The 23,113-nt window shown below is 38.3% G+C and overlaps 2 pseudogenes across 1 annotated transcript; one reads left to right on the top strand and one right to left on the bottom strand.

Moving 5' to 3' along the window:
- The first annotated feature begins 2,896 nt into the window (after positions 1–2,896).
- LOC146674134 (uncharacterized) lies at positions 2,897–4,109 on the top strand (annotated as a pseudogene).
- A 14,794-nt stretch (positions 4,110–18,903) lies between these two features.
- LOC146674133 (uncharacterized) lies at positions 18,904–22,078 on the bottom strand (annotated as a pseudogene). Its single transcript, XR_014907927.1, has 4 exons — positions 21,994–22,078; positions 20,246–20,301; positions 19,780–20,138; positions 18,904–19,031 (listed from the first exon to the last, which is right to left on the bottom strand). The product of XR_014907927.1 is annotated as an uncharacterized LOC146674133 (transcript).
- Positions 22,079–23,113: the final 1,035 nt, after the last annotated feature.

Here is a 23,113-nt window from a genome sequence, read left to right as displayed (position 1 = left end):
AAGTGTTCAGTTCTGTGGTGATGAGTAATAAACGAGCAGTGTTTATCGAGAGCTCTCGTGTCGTCTGTGTTTACCTCCACATTGGTGACCCCTGACTCGAACATGCTGCAGTCCGATGGTGGCGCTGAGTCCGCTCTGGATGCATCAGCAGCCGCCAGCTCTCTGCCCCCGGCTGCAGCTACGTTTGCTGTGGCGCTCGAGCTGCCGGACTTTTGGCTTCACGATCCCCCATCGTGGTTCGTGCAAGCTCCTTTGACTACGATGACCTGGATGACTGAGAACCTTCACAGACACGTGGAGGCTCAGTTCGCCCTTCGTGGCATCTCGGCTGACGACACGAAATATCACCATGTGGTGGCTTCTCTCGACCCGCTAGCCACCCGTCGTGCGTTGACTCTCCTCCGGGACCCACCCACCCGAGGGAAGTACGCCGCCCTTAAGGAGCTGCTTCTTCGGCGCTATGCCCTCACCGACGCAGAGCGAGCCGAGAAGCTCCTCTCCCTCTCAGGCCTGGTGGCGGCCTCGCCAACTCTCCTCGCCAACTCTCCGCTTCTGGGCACGAAGGATTATCGCTCCCTGGCTGAGGACGCGGATCGTATTCTCCTGGCTACCCGCTGGCCTGAGGCAGTGCCTCTGGCGTCCACTACAGCAGCAGCAGTGGCCAGGGCATTTTTGTCAACGTGGGTTTCGCGTTTCGGTCCCCCCGCCGACATTACCTCAGACAGGGGTCCCCAGTTCGTTTCCGAGCTTTGGTCTGCCATGGCTGACGGCCTGGGGGTCAAGGTCCACCGCACCACTGCGTACCACCCGCAGGCCAACAGGATGTGCGAACGTTTCCACCGGTCGCTTAAGGCCGCGTTCCGTGCTTCTCTCACAGATGGCAACTGGGTTGAGCGCCTTCCATGGGTTTTACTGGGGTTGCGCTGCGCAGTTAAAGAAGACCTTGGGGTTTCCCCGGCTGAACTTGTCCTTGGTCAGCCCCTCCGGGTCCCCGGGGAATTCTTGCCTGAGAGCCCACCCCCGTGCTTCGCTCCCTCTGTGCTGTCTCTCCGTCCCCCAAGAGACTCGTTTTCTCTTCCTGGCCCAGTGCACCATTGTGTGCCTGACACCTTTGTTCCGAGGTCGTTGGACTCTTCGCAGTTTGTTTTTGTCAGGCATGACGCTCATAGGCCTCTGCTGCGTCCACTGTATGACGGCCCCTTTTGGATTTTGGGGGTCGGCAGGAGGCTGTTTCTATTGACAGACTTAAACCAGCACATGTGCTTCTGGATGACCAGGTGGTGCCGGCTCAGGCCCCCCGCCATGGTCGCCCGCCTTCCACTGGACTGGACAACCCTGCTTCTTCCTCTGGGAGCGCCCCCCACCTGGCGGGGCCCGAGCTATCTTCAGTTTTTCCTGACCGCCCGTGCCAGCCTGGCCCTCAGGCTCGTTTCCCCTCCGCCAGCTCTCCACCTCCCCGGTTCAGCCGTTCTGGACGTTTAATTAAAGCAAGGGTTCTGGACTAGGGGATGACCCTACTGGGTGTTCGGGGGGGGGGCATGTGTGGTGGACCACTGGAGGGCTCCACTCACACCCAGTTCTCAGGAAGTGTTGTTGCTGTGTTTTGGAGGGAAAGTGTTCAGTTCTGTGGTGATGAGTTATAAACGGGCAGTGTTTATCGAGAGCTCTCGTGTCGTCTGTGTTTACCTCCACAGTAGAATAAAAACAGAACAAGCTTTATTTTATCAATTCTTCTCAGTCTATAGATTCTTTTTTTCAGTCAAAGGGACACAAATAACAGCTGCTGTCTGTTTACCTGCTGGAGTTTAGATTGAGTAATTTAAGAATGCAGCATCTTTTAGAGACCTTGTACTTGAATGTGCACACACAACAAGTCAGTAGTTAAACATGGTTAGATTATTTAAATATCAAATGATGATCAGATGAACAGACCATTACCAAAGTGGTGTCTCTGTTCCTGAAGTTTTACATCTCATAATGTTTAAATGACCGGCTTCACGGTTAATTTGTTATTTTTGAAACACATTGGAACACACTCACTCATGTGAAACACATAGTAGCTAGGATTTAAAACATTGCATTTAGTTTTTTTTAAAAGCAAACTCACTCTGCTTTTAGAAAAGGATTAACTGTGATTAGAACTGTGGTTAAAACTCTGAGGAGCAGCTAAAATCTTTCCTTCTTCAACATATCCCTTTTGAGTTAAATGTAAACATCTAACACCTTTGAATCTGTGGAGTAAACATGCCCTGAGAAATATGCCATTGTGTTGTGCTGCCTGTGTTTAAGATGGACACACCCTGTGCACAGGCGCGTTACCAGGATGTCCATAAATGGTCAAAAAGAAGCCTTCAACTTGTTTGTGATGTCTGTGTGTAACATGTGCTTGTTAATGCACCAGTGCTACAATTTGTTTTCCAATATGAGTCATCTCACCCCACATTAGCTCATCATGGTATGAATGCCATTTTACTTCAAATAAATGACTGACTGAGAAAAGCAGAGGGACCTTTAGTCCAATGGGAAAGAAACAACAACAACACAGATTTGTTACTGGAAGCTTTTTTTTTTTTTTATTAACCTAAATAAAGTTAAACATAACACATTAAATCACTCACTTAAACAAATAAACTCAGCTTAATATACTAAACCACAGATTTATATAGATTTCATTTGGTTTTGCTATTAAGATCATACATCATGATTTTTTTAACGCGCTGATGCATACTGGTCACTGGAGTGGACAGCTACTAAAACGTACATATCTCTTTAATGCACTGGTTTCTATGGTGGAACTGCATATTAGCCTTTAGAGTGCTCTCTGCTGCCATACTCCATTGAGGTCAATTCAGTGTTCAGTTAGTGCAACTGCAAGTAAATTTCCTCTGAATCAAAGATGGCAGACAAACTGCCACCCCTGCCGACCACTGCTTGCATATCCTGTCAATCCTTCTATGCTAGAAGATACCAACAGGTAAAAAAATATATGACAATATGCAGTAACATCTGGGAAGGATATTATCTGTTTGGAATAAGAAATTGTTATGTCTAATATGTAGAAAACTACGATAAACCATGTGTCCAATGAAGTGGACATCATGCATTACCCACTATATTTTTTTAACATAAGTCATAAGTTGCTTCACTGTTTCTTGGGACTGTTTGGTTATAAGTAAGCATATAATTGTTACATTTAAAAGCTACTCATTTAAAATATATATTTCTGTGCAGATCAGCTATAGTTTGAGTTACTATAATAATTATTTTATCATATTTTGTAGACTTCAAATGCAGCAAAGAATAAGGCAGCGTACAGAATAGTCCAGGAAATTCCATCCAGCTCCAGTGATGATGATTTCATTGATGAGTGCAGTGATGATGAGTTCAGTGATAAGTCCAGTGATGATGAGTGGCTGCCAGAAAAGAACAGAGACATAGGAGCTACTTATGATGTAGACACAGACAGTCAGGGTACAGAAAGTGAGAATGATGAGGCCCAGGATGAAGAGGAAGGTCAGCATGATCAGGGAGCTGTGATGAGCACATGACACCTGACCATACTGAAGCCCGCAAAAATGTTTGGAAAGTCTAAAACAATGACTTTGATGGAGACGTGCCTCCTATCTAGGAGAGTGGAAATTTAATGTGGAGGGGATGGATCCCATAGATTTCTTCAGACATCTGTTTCCAGTGGATCTATGACCATATAACACCAACTTGTATGCTCTACAAAAAGGGAAAGAAACTTTGTCAGTAACAGGAGAAGAGATGCAGGTTTTTTAGGGATCAACCTGATCATGGGGTACATTCGGTATCCTAGGGCACGAATGTACTGGTCTAGTGAGGACGGTCTTCGTCTTGGAATAGTTGCAAGTGCCATGTCTGTAAACAGATGTGAGCAAATCCTGAGATACCTGCACTTTGTAGATAACTTGACTTACCAGCCAGCAAACACAAACAGGCTCTTCAAAATAAGACCAATTCTATGTGCTCTTAAGGAGACATTCAAGGCAGCAGCAGACCCTGATGAATTTCAGTCAGTAGATGAGCAGATAATTCCTTTCAAAGGCCTACTGTCAAGGGAGTTCAACTTTTTTTTCATGTCTTGAGAAGAATAAAAACACTTAAGAAAAAAATCTCGACCAAGGCTTTCATAATTCATGCATCAGAGGGTTAAATAAATAATTTCACATTTTGAGCAAAAAGTCATCACTTTGTTTGTAATGAAATGTATTTTCAAGATAATTGTATCTGTGTTTTTGTGATGTCATGAGCACTTGTGTTTTGGTTTGTTTATGTAACCATGGAGATTAAAAGCCGTTAAGTTGTTTGTAGTGAAATGCATTTTCAAGATAATTGTATCTGTGTTTTTGTGATGTGATGAGCACTTGTGTTTTGGTTTGTTTATGTAACCATGGAGATTATTCAGAGGTTTGTATCATACTGATTCCTCCAAGCTAAGATAATCATTATATTTACCTGTCAGTCAAGTATCCTGGCCCAACCCAAGCCTCTCAGAGACTGTTGTTAAAGAGATTTTAGAGATACTGAAGAGAACCTGTCAATAATCGAAAACTACACAACTGTGACATCTGAGCTCCATTTTCATGTTTCAGTTTCCATAATGAAACTAAAATGTGGTTCTTGACCATAAAAATGTTCAGATAGTAAACAATAAATTGAATTCTGTTAAGGCTACATTCCACTTTATTTACAGGCAGGCTAAATGTCTAAATTATAAAATTTAAGCAATAACATATAACTTTGTATCAGTTAAAAACTACTTTCTTTCGTTGTTAAATTCAAGGTCATTTAGTTTAAAATGAATTGTTGGTTGCTGAAAGTTGTTTACATAGTCCGGAGTGTAGTTGCCTCTTAAAAAACTGCATTTGTCATTATCCAGGGGTTTGGGCTTGAATTCCTTTAAAACTGCCTGTAATAATTACTTTTATTTATTGTCTAGGTTCTCTATATTTTATGTTGTCTGTGTATTCAGTTCTTGTGATAAAGTAGTTCTGCAGTAATTGTAACAATAGTTGTTACAATAGCTGTTATAATTTTGTCCTTTTGTCTCTTTCTCTTGATTGTCTGCATCTGTGTTATGTGTAAAAATAGTCCTGTCATTCCCTCACTCTGTCATAGCATCTGTTGACCCTACTGTGTGTGTTCCTTGTTATTACTTCCGAAGATTTGTTAATTTGTTAATTTCCTGGGTGTGTGGTTTGTTGGCCTTTTGGTAGTCTTCACTGACGGACATCGGTCAAAATAAAGCCTTGTGTTTACCTCTAACCCTACATTTGGGTTCATTAACATCCAGTTTGCTGCAGCCTGTTCGAAGAAAAGTTCACAGATGACTACTGACCTCACCTGAAGAGACTATTAGACTAAATCATATGAAACACGATGAAGGACACATAGTGCTTGTGGCAAGCAGGTTGACAAAGAATAGAACAAAAGCCCACAAACATCCAAAAGAAAACTGGAGGCTGGAGAACTATTCCTGAACACCAAAAAGAAATTATTTGTGTTTCAATAAACTTCTGTACCTATTTCACATTTAATATTTCTTGTGGCGAAATGTAAAAGAATGAGGAGTGGCTCAAGACTTTTGCACAGTGCTGTACTATAAGGTATGGCTCTCTCTTTTAGTAAATGTTATGTCAATAAACTAAATGTGGTAAAACTAGACATTGAAGTATCAGCGCATGTATATAGAAGATTTAGATTATAGATGGGATGCAGTGATGTCATCTACCACATGATCATCTTAGCTATAAATCAGTGACTTTTAAACCTCATTCTGGTCACCTTGTTAACTGCAAGCAGGTATAATCAGGGTAATTTATTATAACATTTCTGTGATCATAATGTCAGATTTTATCACTTCTCGTATGTTGATGCAACAGCTGTCTTAATTCAAACTATAATGATGATCAGATGAAAAGTCTGCTTTTTTCCCATGTTATCTTATTCAGGCCTACAGCCCAGTGCTAATTCAGGTTTTTCCTGCTGAACTTTTTTTTCTTTCTTCTTTTGGCAAAGACCACATAACCTGTGAGCTGTAGCCAAAAGTGAAAGTTTAAAGAGAAATGAAGTCAAGTTTGAACAAGTAGTGAGGTGATGATTGGCTGATCAGCAAACCGGAGGCAGATCACTCCGCCTATTGTGAGGCAATATAAAAGCAGGAGTCAGAGTAAACTGCAACACTGGAAGGACTTGTTAAAGATAATAAACAGTTTGCAAATGAAAGAAGAGGAGAACACTGCTGTATGTATTATATATTTTAATGTATTTTTTTCTCCTTCTGGTCTGTTTTTATGTTTATTTGTATCAATTATCCATACAACATGAACCTGAATGCATGCAATGCCAGTGTGTCATATTTGAAACAGACAGTGTTTTGTGAGTTTTTGAGACTTCTACATCATCTGTGTATTTTTTTCCCCTCTGAGAAATCTAAATATTTGCACAATATATTTTTAAGCAATTAAAAAAATGTCAGATGCAGCAAATATGATACAAATTAAAAGCCAAAAATGAAAATGAAAATTTCTATTTTTTCTTTAATGTGTTTGTTTGTTTGTTTGTTTTTTCCACTGTGGTTCATTAAAATCTTGAACCAGAAATTTCTGGCGATTATTTCATGGTTGACGTTTTACATGGTTAGACAATCATTTTCTCAAGCAGTGAGGTATGAAAGGTTACTTTATCATCACTTTGATTTGAATACAAAAACATACACAATCAGGCAGTCGGACTTTTAAAAACTTTAAATTCAATTTCCAAGTGTAGGAAGGACTAGGGAAGAGTAAAAAAAAGAGGATTGAGAGGTGTGGGATTTTTGCAGCTTGGCAAACCTCACCACGTTGTAGGCTAGCCAAGAAATATATTATTTCAATTTTTTTTCACTGTTGGAGGTGTTCCAACAGGATAAACAGCAGCCACTAAAAGAGCAGCACAATTAATATAGACACACAGAGGCAGACTTCAAACTCCCAGAACAAAAACTGCAGAAAGCTGCAGGAGTCAGTGTGTGTCAAAATATGTCAAATGTTACAAACACTGCCATAGCCAATGATCTTACAGTGATTTAGAAGATTTGACCAACCAAAAATTAATTTTGAAAAATCTTTTTAATAAATTCTGAAAGTTTGTCTGGGTACAAATTCTGGAAATGGCTAAAAGTTTGCTAAAAAGCGTCAGTTTCACAGTGATTGAACATGCTGCAAATGTAAACTTTAAAGATAAAATATCGTCACTGTGTGAAAATTATTCTTATTCTATTCAAATTTCAGGTGGATATTGTGAACCTGCTAAGAAGAGCACATTAAAATATAAAATATGCATCTCTGTTGTCATAAGATGGTCTTATCTAACAGGTCCGACCTTATGCTTAACTAAAACATAAGTAATTAGTAAAAACAAACATAGCAAGGTAAAGGGCAGAGCCAGTTAACTTTATAATATCCTCATCCACCTAACAAGAAAAGTATGTGGCTGCTTGACACAAGCTATCCATGCCAAATAAAAGTTAACAAAATTCTGATTAACTGGTAAGGTTTGACTAATTAATACAAAGAGTCTAGTTATAAAATAACCAATATCCAAAAAACATTTGTTCTACATTAACTGCTGCTTTTTTTTTAAAAACAATGGTTGGTGGCTTATTGTGCTGTAAGCTAGTAATCAATATAGTATACTGTGGTGTAGTAAATACTTATAGAAAAGCTATTTATATGTTAACTTGCGTTCAATTCCCCTTTTGTATCTTAATGTGACAGAAAAACATTTTGTCAGCCCTGAAAACTTTAAAATGTCAAATATTTTCAGAATAAATTAAAGTGCAGGTTTGTCTTCTGGTTGCTTCCATTGCAGTGGTTGTCGTTCATGTAGTTTTGGTCAGTCAGTGTAAAAATCAGGATCATGAACAGGATCAGATGTTGTAATGAGTGAATGAAGTCAGACTGTAGATTTGTTTTCTTCTAGCTGTACTGACTGACCTTTGACCTCATGTGTTGATGACTCTTCACCTCTGTCTCCTCTCACAGGGAGAAGATGATCTGCAGGATCCTGCTGCTCATCATCCTCACCTCATGTGTCTCTGGTTAGTTTACAGCTTCACTTTATGAACTCCAAATAAAGCTCAACAACAGATTTGTTCCAGTTCTCAGTGTGTCTGCTCCTCTCTTTCCCTCTCTGTCTCCTCAACAGGATCATTTGTAGTCAATGTGACACAGACCTGCTATCAGGCAGAGGAGAACCACAACATCACACTGGAGTGGACGTTCACCACCAAACCTGACAGATCCTGGACCTACATCTTCATCTTCTGTAACCTGATAACTGAGGATAAACTCTCAGTCCTGTATCATGTTCATGAAGGTGTTGAGGTGTCAGAGTCTCAGGATGAAAAGTTTTCAGGACGAGTCCAGAGTGACAAAGACGCCCTCAGAGAAGGACGAATCAGACTTCAACTGTTTAGACTCAGGACTGATGACTCGGGTCTGTACCTGTGTGAGGTCAACACTGATTATGGCTTCAGTGTTGGAAGATGTCGACTCAACGTCACCGGTGAGATTATGCAGTAAAACATTTATATCATGTTTAGCAGTACTTTGCATAAATAGAAATGCTCTCTTTGTCCTTTACAAATTTGTTGTGAAATGAATTCTAATATTTGTTCTTTAAAAAAACAAACAAAAAAACCCTTAAATAAATCAAATTTGTTTGGTCTCTCTGCAGCAGTGCCGGATTGTCCTGAATGTGAGAGAAAACCGGAGACATCAAACACAGAAATTCAACAATTCACAGGTGTCTACTGTGGACTGTCAGCAGTTGTGCTACTTTTCTGCTGCTTTTCTTTCATTTACTATCTGCATAGAAAACAGAATTTTTACTCAAAGCTCAGTGATGCATGTCAGTCAGTTTCCAGATGATCAGTAGAAACAGTCTGACATGTTTTCCTTTAAGTGCTCTTTGCAAGTGTTACATGTAGGGCCAGAAATCGAAAAATTTCCAAGTCAATCTTTTTTTTAAATGACATTTAAAATGTCATGGCCATGAGATACAAGCTCTGATGTATTTCAGTATACAAACCTTCAAAGTTGTATTTTGCACAGGTGATATTAAACTGTCAATGGTGAGACATCCCTTTTCCCAGAGTTGAACATCATAAAGTTAAGACTCGTATAAGCTAAAAAACTGCAATGATTCAATGAAATCTGTTTAACATCCTGATGGATGTACTCATGTAGGTTCAAGCTGATAAAAACTGCATTTTAGTTGTTATATAACAGAGAGTGCATTAGGACACATGCTGGTCTGAGAATAAGTGTCATGATACACAATAATGGACATCAAATGGAAGTTTTTTATCCTCTGTTTTTTGTTTGTTTGTTTGTTTGTTTAAGACACATCATCATATTGTCACTCATCAGACAGATGATGAAATGTGCACTGTGTTCACTTTACGGTAATCATGCAGGGAAACACCTCTACCTCACGCAGCACGTGCAGATATAAATTCAGTGTTTAATGTTTTTACTGTTGTAATGTTGAAAGGATTCAGATTAATCATGTTAACAATGACAGAGTTGAACATCATAAATTTATTATAACATTTCTGTGATCATAATGTCAGATTTTATCACTTCTCGTATGTTGATGCAACAGCTGTCTTAATTCAAACTATAATGATGATCAGATGAAAAGTCTGCTTTTTTCCCATGTTATCTTATTCAGGCCTACAGCCCAGTGCTAATTCAGGTTTTTCCTGCTGAACTTTTTTTTCTTTCTTCTTTTGGCAAAGACCACATAACCTGTGAGCTGTAGCCAAAAGTGAAAGTTTAAAGAGAAATGAAGTCAAGTTTGAACAAGTAGTGAGGTGATGATTGGCTGATCAGCAAACCGGAGGCAGATCACTCCGCCTATTGTGAGGCAATATAAAAGCAGGAGTCAGAGTAAACTGCAACACTGGAAGGACTTGTTAAAGATAATAAACAGTTTGCAAATGAAAGAAGAGGAGAACACTGCTGTATGTATTATATATTTTAATGTATTTTTTTCTCCTTCTGGTCTGTTTTTATGTTTATTTGTATCAATTATCCATACAACATGAACCTGAATGCATGCAATGCCAGTGTGTCATATTTGAAACAGACAGTGTTTTGTGAGTTTTTGAGACTTCTACATCATCTGTGTATTTTTTTCCCCTCTGAGAAATCTAAATATTTGCACAATATATTTTTAAGCAATTAAAAAAATGTCAGATGCAGCAAATATGATACAAATTAAAAGCCAAAAATGAAAATGAAAATTTCTATTTTTTCTTTAATGTGTTTGTTTGTTTGTTTGTTTTTTCCACTGTGGTTCATTAAAATCTTGAACCAGAAATTTCTGGCGATTATTTCATGGTTGACGTTTTACATGGTTAGACAATCATTTTCTCAAGCAGTGAGGTATGAAAGGTTACTTTATCATCACTTTGATTTGAATACAAAAACATACACAATCAGGCAGTCGGACTTTTAAAAACTTTAAATTCAATTTCCAAGTGTAGGAAGGACTAGGGAAGAGTAAAAAAAAGAGGATTGAGAGGTGTGGGATTTTTGCAGCTTGGCAAACCTCACCACGTTGTAGGCTAGCCAAGAAATATATTATTTCAATTTTTTTTCACTGTTGGAGGTGTTCCAACAGGATAAACAGCAGCCACTAAAAGAGCAGCACAATTAATATAGACACACAGAGGCAGACTTCAAACTCCCAGAACAAAAACTGCAGAAAGCTGCAGGAGTCAGTGTGTGTCAAAATATGTCAAATGTTACAAACACTGCCATAGCCAATGATCTTACAGTGATTTAGAAGATTTGACCAACCAAAAATTAATTTTGAAAAATCTTTTTAATAAATTCTGAAAGTTTGTCTGGGTACAAATTCTGGAAATGGCTAAAAGTTTGCTAAAAAGCGTCAGTTTCACAGTGATTGAACATGCTGCAAATGTAAACTTTAAAGATAAAATATCGTCACTGTGTGAAAATTATTCTTATTCTATTCAAATTTCAGGTGGATATTGTGAACCTGCTAAGAAGAGCACATTAAAATATAAAATATGCATCTCTGTTGTCATAAGATGGTCTTATCTAACAGGTCCGACCTTATGCTTAACTAAAACATAAGTAATTAGTAAAAACAAACATAGCAAGGTAAAGGGCAGAGCCAGTTAACTTTATAATATCCTCATCCACCTAACAAGAAAAGTATGTGGCTGCTTGACACAAGCTATCCATGCCAAATAAAAGTTAACAAAATTCTGATTAACTGGTAAGGTTTGACTAATTAATACAAAGAGTCTAGTTATAAAATAACCAATATCCAAAAAACATTTGTTCTACATTAACTGCTGCTTTTTTTTAAAAAACAATGGTTGGTGGCTTATTGTGCTGTAAGCTAGTAATCAATATAGTATACTGTGGTGTAGTAAATACTTATAGAAAAGCTATTTATATGTTAACTTGCGTTCAATTCCCCTTTTGTATCTTAATGTGACAGAAAAACATTTTGTCAGCCCTGAAAACTTTAAAATGTCAAATATTTTCAGAATAAATTAAAGTGCAGGTTTGTCTTCTGGTTGCTTCCATTGCAGTGGTTGTCGTTCATGTAGTTTTGGTCAGTCAGTGTAAAAATCAGGATCATGAACAGGATCAGATGTTGTAATGAGTGAATGAAGTCAGACTGTAGATTTGTTTTCTTCTAGCTGTACTGACTGACCTTTGACCTCATGTGTTGATGACTCTTCACCTCTGTCTCCTCTCACAGGGAGAAGATGATCTGCAGGATCCTGCTGCTCATCATCCTCACCTCATGTGTCTCTGGTTAGTTTACAGCTTCACTTTATGAACTCCAAATAAAGCTCAACAACAGATTTGTTCCAGTTCTCAGTGTGTCTGCTCCTCTCTTTCCCTCTCTGTCTCCTCAACAGGATCATTTGTAGTCAATGTGACACAGACCTGCTATCAGGCAAAGGAGAACCACAACATCACACTGGAGTGGACATTCACCACCAAACCTGACAGATCCTGGACCTACATCTTCATCTTCTGTAACCTGATAACTGAGGATAAACTCTCAGTCCTGTATCATGTTCATGAAGGTGTTGAGGTGTCAGAGTCTCAGGATGAAAAGTTTTCAGGACGAGTCCAGAGTGACAAAGACGCCCTCAGAGAAGGACGAATCAGACTTCAACTGTTTAGACTCAGGACTGATGACTCGGGTCTGTACCTGTGTGAGGTCAACACTGATTATGGCTTCAGTGTTGGAAGATGTCGACTCAACGTCACCGGTGAGATTATGCAGTAAAACATTTATATCATGTTTAGCAGTACTTTGCATAAATAGAAATGCTCTCTTTGTCCTTTACAAATTTGTTGTGAAATGAATTCTAATATTTGTTCTTTAAAAAAACAAACAAAAAAACCCTTAAATAAATCAAATTTGTTTGGTCTCTCTGCAGCAGTGCCGGATTGTCCTGAATGTGAGAGAAAACCGGAGACATCAAACACAGAAATTCAACAATTCACAGGTGTCTACTGTGGACTGTCAGCAGTTGTGCTACTTTTCTGCTGCTTTTCTTTCATTTACTATCTGCATAGAAAACAGAATTTTTACTCAAAGCTCAGTGATGCATGTCAGTCAGTTTCCAGATGATCAGTAGAAACAGTCTGACATGTTTTCCTTTAAGTGCTCTTTGCAAGTGTTACATGTAGGGCCAGAAATCGAAAAATTTCCAAGTCAATCTTTTTTTTAAATGACATTTAAAATGTCATGGCCATGAGATACAAGCTCTGATGTATTTCAGTATACAAACCTTCAAAGTTGTATTTTGCACAGGTGATATTAAACTGTCAATGGTGAGACATCCCTTTTCCCAGAGTTGAACATCATAAAGTTAAGACTCGTATAAGCTAAAAAACTGCAATGATTCAATGAAATCTGTTTAACATCCTGATGGATGTACTCATGTAGGTTCAAGCTGATAAAAACTGCATTTTAGTTGTTATATAACAGAGAGTGCATTAGGACACATGCTGGTCTGAGAATAAGTGTCATGATACACAATAATGGACATCAAATGGAAGTTTTTTATCCTCTGTTTTTTGTTTGTTTGTTTGTTTGTTTAAGACACATCATCATATTGTCACTCATCAGACAGATGATGAAATGTGCACTGTGTTCACTTTACGGTAATCATGCAGGGAAACACCTCTACCTCACGCAGCACGTGCAGATATAAATTCAGTGTTTAATGTTTTTACTGTTGTAATGTTGAAAGGATTCAGATTAATCATGTTAACAATGACAGAGTTGAACATCATAAATTTATTATAACATTTCTGTGATCATAATGTCAGATTTTATCACTTCTCGTATGTTGATGCAACAGCTGTCTTAATTCAAACTATAATGATGATCAGATGAAAAGTCTGCTTTTTTCCCATGTTATCTTATTCAGGCCTACAGCCCAGTGCTAATTCAGGTTTTTCCTGCTGAACTTTTTTTTCTTTCTTCTTTTGGCAAAGACCACATAACCTGTGAGCTGTAGCCAAAAGTGAAAGTTTAAAGAGAAATGAAGTCAAGTTTGAACAAGTAGTGAGGTGATGATTGGCTGATCAGCAAACCGGAGGCAGATCACTCCGCCTATTGTGAGGCAATATAAAAGCAGGAGTCAGAGTAAACTGCAACACTGGAAGGACTTGTTAAAGATAATAAACAGTTTGCAAATGAAAGAAGAGGAGAACACTGCTGTATGTATTATATATTTTAATGTATTTTTTTCTCCTTCTGGTCTGTTTTTATGTTTATTTGTATCAATTATCCATACAACATGAACCTGAATGCATGCAATGCCAGTGTGTCATATTTGAAACAGACAGTGTTTTGTGAGTTTTTGAGACTTCTACATCATCTGTGTATTTTTTTCCCCTCTGAGAAATCTAAATATTTGCACAATATATTTTTAAGCAATTAAAAAAATGTCAGATGCAGCAAATATGATACAAATTAAAAGCCAAAAATGAAAATGAAAATTTCTATTTTTTCTTTAATGTGTTTGTTTGTTTGTTTGTTTTTTCCACTGTGGTTCATTAAAATCTTGAACTAGAAATTTCTGGCGATTATTTCATGGTTGACGTTTTACATGGTTAGACAATCATTTTCTCAAGCAGTGAGGTATGAAAGGTTACTTTATCATCACTTTGATTTGAATACAAAAACATACACAATCAGGCAGTCGGACTTTTAAAAACTTTAAATTCAATTTCCAAGTGTAGGAAGGACTAGGGAAGAGTAAAAAAAAGAGGATTGAGAGGTGTGGGATTTTTGCAGCTTGGCAAACCTCACCACGTTGTAGGCTAGCCAAGAAATATATTATTTCAATTTTTTTTCACTGTTGGAGGTGTTCCAACAGGATAAACAGCAGCCACTAAAAGAGCAGCACAATTAATATAGACACACAGAGGCAGACTTCAAACTCCCAGAACAAAAACTGCAGAAAGCTGCAGGAGTCAGTGTGTGTCAAAATATGTCAAATGTTACAAACACTGCCATAGCCAATGATCTTACAGTGATTTAGAAGATTTGACCAACCAAAAATTAATTTTGAAAAATCTTTTTAATAAATTCTGAAAGTTTGTCTGGGTACAAATTCTGGAAATGGCTAAAAGTTTGCTAAAAAGCGTCAGTTTCACAGTGATTGAACATGCTGCAAATGTAAACTTTAAAGATAAAATATCGTCACTGTGTGAAAATTATTCTTATTCTATTCAAATTTCAGGTGGATATTGTGAACCTGCTAAGAAGAGCACATTAAAATATAAAATATGCATCTCTGTTGTCATAAGATGGTCTTATCTAACAGGTCCGACCTTATGCTTAACTAAAACATAAGTAATTAGTAAAAACAAACATAGCAAGGTAAAGGGCAGAGCCAGTTAACTTTATAATATCCTCATCCACCTAACAAGAAAAGTATGTGGCTGCTTGACACAAGCTATCCATGCCAAATAAAAGTTAACAAAATTCTGATTAACTGGTAAGGTTTGACTAATTAATACAAAGAGTCTAGTTATAAAATAACCAATATCCAAAAAACATTTGTTCTACATTAACTGCTGCTTTTTTTTTAAAAACAATGGTTGGTGGCTTATTGTGCTGTAAGCTAGTAATCAATATAGTATACTGTGGTGTAGTAAATACTTATAGAAAAGCTATTTATATGTTAACTTGCGTTCAATTCCCCTTTTGTATCTTAATGTGACAGAAAAACATTTTGTCAGCCCTGAAAACTTTAAAATGTCAAATATTTTCAGAATAAATTAAAGTGCAGGTTTGTCTTCTGGTTGCTTCCATTGCAGTGGTTGTCGTTCATGTAGTTTTGGTCAGTCAGTGTAAAAATCAGGATCATGAACAGGATCAGATGTTGTAATGAGTGAATGAAGTCAGACTGTAGATTTGTTTTCTTCTAGCTGTACTGACTGACCTTTGACCTCATGTGTTGATGACTCTTCACCTCTGTCTCCTCTCACAGGGAGAAGATGATCTGCAGGATCCTGCTGCTCATCATCCTCACCTCATGTGTCTCTGGTTAGTTTACAGCTTCACTTTATGAACTCCAAATAAAGCTCAACAACAGATTTGTTCCAGTTCTCAGTGTGTCTGCTCCTCTCTTTCCCTCTCTGTCTCCTCAACAGGATCATTTGTAGTCAATGTGACACAGACCTGCTATCAGGCAAAGGAGAACCACAACATCACACTGGAGTGGACATTCACCACCAAACCTGACAGATCCTGGACCTACATCTTCATCTTCTGTAACCTGATAACTGAGGATAAACTCTCAGTCCTGTATCATGTTCATGAAGGTGTTGAGGTGTCAGAGTCTCAGGATGAAAAGTTTTCAGGACGAGTCCAGAGTGACAAAGACGCCCTCAGAGAAGGACGAATCAGACTTCAACTGTTTAGACTCAGGACTGATGACTCGGGTCTGTACCTGTGTGAGGTCAACACTGATTATGGCTTCAGTGTTGGAAGATGTCGACTCAACGTCACCGGTGAGATTATGCAGTAAAACATTTATATCATGTTTAGCAGTACTTTGCATAAATAGAAATGCTCTCTTTGTCCTTTACAAATTTGTTGTGAAATGAATTCTAATATTTGTTCTTTAAAAAAACAAACAAAAAAACCCTTAAATGAATCAAACTTGTTTGGTCTCTCTGCAGCAGTGCCGGATTGTCCTGAATGTGAGAGAAAACCGGAGACATCAAACACAGAAATTCAACAATTCACAGGTGTCTACTGTGGACTGTCAGCAGTTGTGCTACTTTTCTGCTGCTTTTCTTTCATTTACTATCTGCATAGAAAACAGAATTTTTACTCAAAGCTCAGTGATGCATGTCAGTCAGTTTCCAGATGATCAGTAGAAACAGTCTGACATGTTTTCCTTTAAGTGCTCTTTGCAAGTGTTACATGGATTGTTGATTACCTGACAGGAAGACCACAATATGTACGTCTCCCACAGTGTGTGTCTGACAAGGTGATCAGCAACACAGGGGCACCACAGGGGACTGTCCTCTCCCCCTTCCTCTTCACCCTCTACACCACAGACTTCAGCCACTGCACAGAGACCTGCCATCTTCAGAAGTTTTCTGATGACTCTGCGGTGGTTGGATGCATCAGCAGGGATGATGAGACAGAGTACCGGGCTGTGGTCGACTCCTTTGTCACGTGGTGTGAGCAGAATCATCTGCAGCTCAACGTGGCAAAGACCAAGGAACTGATCGTGGACTTCAGGAAGACCAGGAAACACTTGACCCCTGTTTCAATCCAGGGGGTCAGTGTTGACATTGTGGAGGACTATAAATACCTTGGAGTACACATTGACAATAAACTGGACTGGGCTAAAAACACCACAGCACTTTACAGGAAGGGCCAGAGTCGTCTCTATTTTTTGAGGCGACTGAGGTCCTTCAACATCTGCCAGAAAATGCTGAGGATTTTCTATGAGTCTGTGGTGGCCAGTGCGATCCTCTATGCTGTTGCATGCTGGGGGAGCAGGCTGAGGGTCGCAGATGCCAACAGACTTAATAAACTGATCCGTAAGGCCAGCAATGTTGTGGGGATGGAGCTGGACTCCCTCAAGGTGGTGTCGGAGAGGCGGATGCTGTCCAAGATAAAGACAATGTTGGATAACACCTCCCACCCACTCCATGACATGCTGGTCAGTCACAGGAGCTCGTTCAGTGAGAGACTGAGATTACCGAAAAGCACCACTGAACGACACAGGAAATCATTCCTGCCTGTGGCCATCTCCCTGTACAACGCATCCACTTAACACACTGTTTGCTGCTACAACTACACATGTTTCTTTTCCAACTATTTATTTATGAGTGACTTATGTATGTATGTATGTATATATATGTATATATTGTACTATTCTTAGTTAGCGTATTGTCTGTCTTGTCTTAATGTTGGTTTAAAATGGAGCACTGTAACAAAAAATAATTTCCCCCAGGGATCAATAAAGTATTCTGATTCTGATTCTGATTCTGATGTAGGGCCAGAAATCGAAAAATTTCCAAGTCAATCTTTTTTTTAAATGACATTTAAAATGTCATGGCCATGAGATACAAGCTCTGATGTATTTCAGTATACAAACCTTCAAAGTTGTATTTTGCACAGGTGATATTAAACTGTCAATGGTGAGACATCCCTTTTCCCAGAGTTGAACATCATAAAGTTAAGACTCGTATAAGCTAAAAAACTGCAATGATTCAATGAAATCTGTTTAACATCCTGATGGATGTACTCATGTAGGTTCAAGCTGATAAAAACTGCATTTTAGTTGTTATATAACAGAGAGTGCATTAGGACACATGCTGGTCTGAGAATAAGTGTCATGATACACAATAATGGACATCAAATGGAAGTTTTTTATCCTCTGTTTTTTGTTTGTTTGTTTGTTTGTTTAAGACACATCATCATATTGTCACTCATCAGACAGATGATGAAATGTGCACTGTGTTCACTTTACGGTAATCATGCAGGGAAACACCTCTACCTCACGCAGCACGTGCAGATATAAATTCAGTGTTTAATGTTTTTACTGTTATAATGTTGAAAGGATTCAGATTAATCATGTTAACAATGATGACGATCTGACGTGTTGTAAACTGTCATGGAGTTGTGTGTAGCAAAGGACATTATACTTAATATTATGTACATATCATGTAAATGTACACAGCAGACATCTCTACAGGTTCACTTATATCTGTGTTAAATTTAGAGTTAAACACAGCTGGTAGAGCTCCTATAGCTCTCAGTCCAATGTACAAAAATGTCTGTCCCAAAATCTCTTGAAGTAAAGGTTTAATGACTTATTTTGTAAAAAGAAGTCAGACTGTTTGTGTTTCATTTGTTGTTTCCTCCATATAATACAAAAAACACAGAAAGCCGTAAGGGCTGCTACTTGCTGCAGTCTAACATAAAGAAATGGTTCTCCCTTTAAGTTTTTCCTCTAGCTGATCAGAGGCCACTGTTTGGTGAAGGGCATCAACATGTTTAACATAAATGTATATGGAATTGGTTTACACTGAAAATTAAGCTGTAGAATATCTGGATTTCAGCTAATAATGTTTGTTTTAATACATAATAGATTTATATATAGTACACGGAGGGAACCTACGCAAACATGGGGAGAACATGCAAACTCCACACAGAAAGGCAATTATATATATATATATATATATATATATATATATATATATATATATATATATATATATATATATATATATATATATATATATATATTTATAAAAGAGGACTTTCTATCTTATGTTTTCTAAAAGACTACACAAGACCCTGAACGGCAATAATGATCAAAAATATCATGCCACTAACTATTAAAAATGCACTCTCTAAAACTCCCAGAACAATTTTAATTTGATCCCAGTAGTTCTTATTTCGACTTTCAGCACCTGCAAGAAGAAAAAACAGATGAACTTAGAATCCTCTTGATCAAAACCTTCCCATATCACAGCCTCGCACTTCCGGCCTTCTTGGTCTTCGAAGGACCCGGCCAACGTAGACCAAGAAGGCCGGGTCCTCCGAAGGATGCAGCCTATGAATTGGCAATTAGCTGTTATGTCCCTCTGAGTCACTGATTCTGTCACTATTAAGCTAGTCTATAAGTTAGTTTATTAGCCGGAGCCAACCAACCACATAATGTAATGCTCTGTACTGACAGAAGATGGTGCTACTACTACTGAATTACTTATTTCTTAAATTCAGCTTAACAGACAGTGTTACATCTATCTCATTTTTTGAGAGCATGGCTGAATGATGTAAATTATCCTTTATATTTGTAGTGTTTCATGTCCTCTTTAACAGAGAGAATAACACAAGGGGATACGATGGAGGAAAACACTCAGGTGGCTTCTTAAACTCCATAAATACAAATACCAAGAATAACTAAAATATAACTATAACTAGAGTTTAAAAATAAAGTTAAATAAAGAAACTACATACAAATAAAATTAAGAAGCAAATAGAAAACCCTTAATTTGGAGCTATTTTTCAGCCATGACTAGACTCATAAACAACTGTAGAGTAAATTTTACAGGACATAAACAAATTAAAAAATCAGACAAATAAAAGAAATCTCCACATACTGCTCAGTGTGACACTGATAATTATCCTTTTAAAAAGGTGAAATAAATGACTTACCAGAAACACTGACTCTGCATCTGGCAGAACTGAACCTGTAATCAATGTTCACCTCACACAGGTACAGACCCGAGTCATCAGTCCTGAGTCTGGACAGCTGAAGTCTGACTCGTCCTCTCTGAGGGCGTCTTTGTCACTCTGGACTCGTCCTGAAAATGTTTTATCCCGAGACTTTGACAACTCAACACCATGAATGACACGATACAGGACAAAGTGTTCATGGCGAGCAATAAGGCAACAAATGATGTTGAGAGTTTTGGTGGATCTGTCAGGTTTGGTGGTGAACGTCCACTCCAGTGTGATGTTGTGGTTCTCCTCTGCCTGATAGCAGGTCTGTGTCACATTGACTACAAATGATCCTGTTGAGGAGACAGAGAGGGAAAGAGAGGAGCAGACACACTGAGAACTGGAACAAATCTGTTGTTGAGCTTTATTTGGAGTTCATAAAGTGAAGCTGTAAACTAACCAGAGACACATGAGGTGAGGATGATGAGCAGCAGGATCCTGCAGATCATCTTCTCCCTGTGAGAGGAGACAGAGGTGAAGAGTCATCAACACATGAGATCAAAGGTCAGTCAGTACAGCTAGAAGAAGGAAAATCTACAGTCTGACTTCATTCAGTCATTACAACATCTGATCCTGTTCGTGATCCTGATTTTTACAGTGAAAGCTCTTCTTCTGATGCTGGTTGCCTTCTGTTTTCTGTCAGGATGATCCCACACTGCTTCAACAAGTTTGAGATCCTCTGGAGAGGTCAAGCCATGACTGACTGTGTGAAATGTATGCATTTCTACCGAGCTGTACTTTTAAGGCTAAAGAAGCTGCCAGTCTGATTTTTTTCCAGATTTTATTTCATAGTGTACAAAATCTGAACGTATCTGAATCGGCATTCATAATTGCATCAATTTTGACTGGCTGAAATACATCCCCAAACTAGGACTCGACATTTACAAACGATTTATAGATGACTGTAGAGACTCGCTGTTGTACCACTCTCCTTACCTCTTCTTTATATACGGATCATGAATTGAACTAAATGTTTTAAATTTGGTATAATAACTCTATAAGACCTATTGCTACTGCATCCCATTTCTTGTGAAGCAGGGGAAGTGAGTTCATTCAAAGAGTGGCTGGGCTCTCCCTCAAAGATATGGGGAGGTCAGTAATTCAAGAGGGACTCAGAGTAGAGTTGCTAATCCTACACATTGAAAGGAGACAGTTGAGGTAGTTCGGGCATCTAATTAGGATGCCTCCTGGACGCTTCTAAGGTTTCTAGGTGAAGTGTTTCGGCATTTCCTACCACTAAGAGGCTCCGGGGCAGACCCATGGCTTATTGCTGGCATTAGGCTTAGGAACAGCTCGGTGTCCCCATGGATGAGCACAAAGATTGTTGGGCTGACGGAGGTCTGGGTTTCCCCGCATAGAGTTTTGAGCCCACAACATGAACACAGATAGCAGTAAAGGGTGGATGCATGGATGACTGTGTAAGTTAGTGTACCCCGAGACTGTTCTACCTGTTACAGTTTCTTAAGAAATTATTCTTGCTAAATGTCTCAGTTAGATCTGGTAATGTCTCCAATATTCTGACAAATTTCAGTCTGGGAAGTTCCCATCAATATTATGAAAGCAGCAAAAACATCTAAGTTTCTTTTTTTCTTCCTTTTATTTTTTTAATGACTGTGATACTTAATTTGGGCCCTGTGGCAAATAATAACTGGATAAATAGATAAATAGTCCAGTTTATTATACTGGAATTAGATGAGTTAGTGAGCTTTTACTGTGAATGAGAAAGAACCCAGGTATTGTCTCATTTAGGGCTTATTGCTCTCTGCTGCAAATATTAAACACTCAGTGCTGTCTGCGTTAAGCTGCAGAAAATAGTTTGCCATCCAGCCATTAATTGCCTTAAGACAATCCATTAGAATGGATAGTTTATCCAGTTCACAAGGTTTAAAGTGCTACATACAGATAATAGGAAAATAATTTAAAACTACTACTAATAAGGTGTAATGACAAGATCTATAATAAGAATAACAAAGGTCTTAAAACAGATCCTTGCAGAACACCACATGAAAATTCAATTACATCTGACCAAAGGTTTTCCACTGAGAGAAAGTAAGGTTCCCTGCCAAGAAATCCCTACTATAAATCTGCTGTTCTTTTTTTGCACTTAAAAATATAAATACTAACATAAACAACTGGAGAGATACATACTCCTGCTGCATCCTCTTCTTTGAGTTGGTATCTGTTTCCAAAAACAACCTCCAGCTCTGTTATGCATCTTCAGTCCGCCCAAACTGCCCAAAGACACCAAGTTGATATGCAGTGTTACGTTTTATGCTGTATACACAAACAAGTAGCTGGCTGCTCACAGATAGGCATTTTGGCATCAGTCTCTGTGGTTTCATTTTTAACATAGAGTGAACACTATGTTATCATCTCTGCACATTCAGCAGTTTACCAACAGGTAAGGATGTGGATTTTTTTTTAATGAGGTTAGGATAAGTTAATGCATTACACTAGAAATGCATGAACTCTTCTGGTTCACCTTTGTAAAGGGATTGATTTACAGGTGAGTTTACTGCAATGATATTTTCATAATCTATAACTCAGACTACATCTCGATTTCAAATGTCAGCATTTATTTTTCCATCTTCAACTTACAGAAAAAAATGTCAAGTATTGTTCACAATCCTTTCAGATACTTTAAATAATTCAGGTGAAATGAGGTTTAAACTGTTTGTGTTTCATGTCTGTACAGTTAGTAACAGTTCTGTAATAGTTTAAGTGCACAATAAGAAATGCAATATTGTTCATTTGGGTTCCTTTAGGTCTTCAGAGCTTCTAGAAACACTTCTACAAAGAAGCTGCAGTTTACATTCTACCATAGTCAGAGTCTCCATCTGTTTATCTTTAGAAATTACATTTGGATCAACACAGATGATTTGAGTGTGTATAGATCCTGAAGCACTTTAAATAATCTGTAGCCAAAGTATATCCGTGTTTAATTGAGTTGCTATTACAAAAGAAAAGAAAAATATATCACTGAAGATTAAATGTGTGAAGGAAATCTGCACTTTTTTGTGTGTTAGCACCAATTTCTGACAGCAAGAAGGCTGTGAATTAGAGATATCAAATTATTCTTATCTCCCTAAATACAGAAATGTGTTCAGTATACACAGCTATCACGCCCTCTGGTCATGACTTATTAACTGGGAGGACGAGAAACTCCTTCTAGTTTCAACTACCTTTACTTGATACAGAACGAACTGTATTCATGTTTAAACTGTCATTATTACCCATATTCATGTTATCTATGCAGTAAACTGAAGCA

This window comes from Rhamphochromis longiceps, linkage group LG3, assembly GCF_057381845.1.
Source record: "Rhamphochromis longiceps isolate RC_006_pf linkage group LG3, R_longiceps_female_GT1.1, whole genome shotgun sequence".
In the NCBI taxonomy this organism is placed as follows: Eukaryota; Metazoa; Chordata; class Actinopteri; order Cichliformes; family Cichlidae; genus Rhamphochromis; species Rhamphochromis longiceps.
This window is presented reverse-complemented; position numbering and strand designations above follow the sequence as displayed.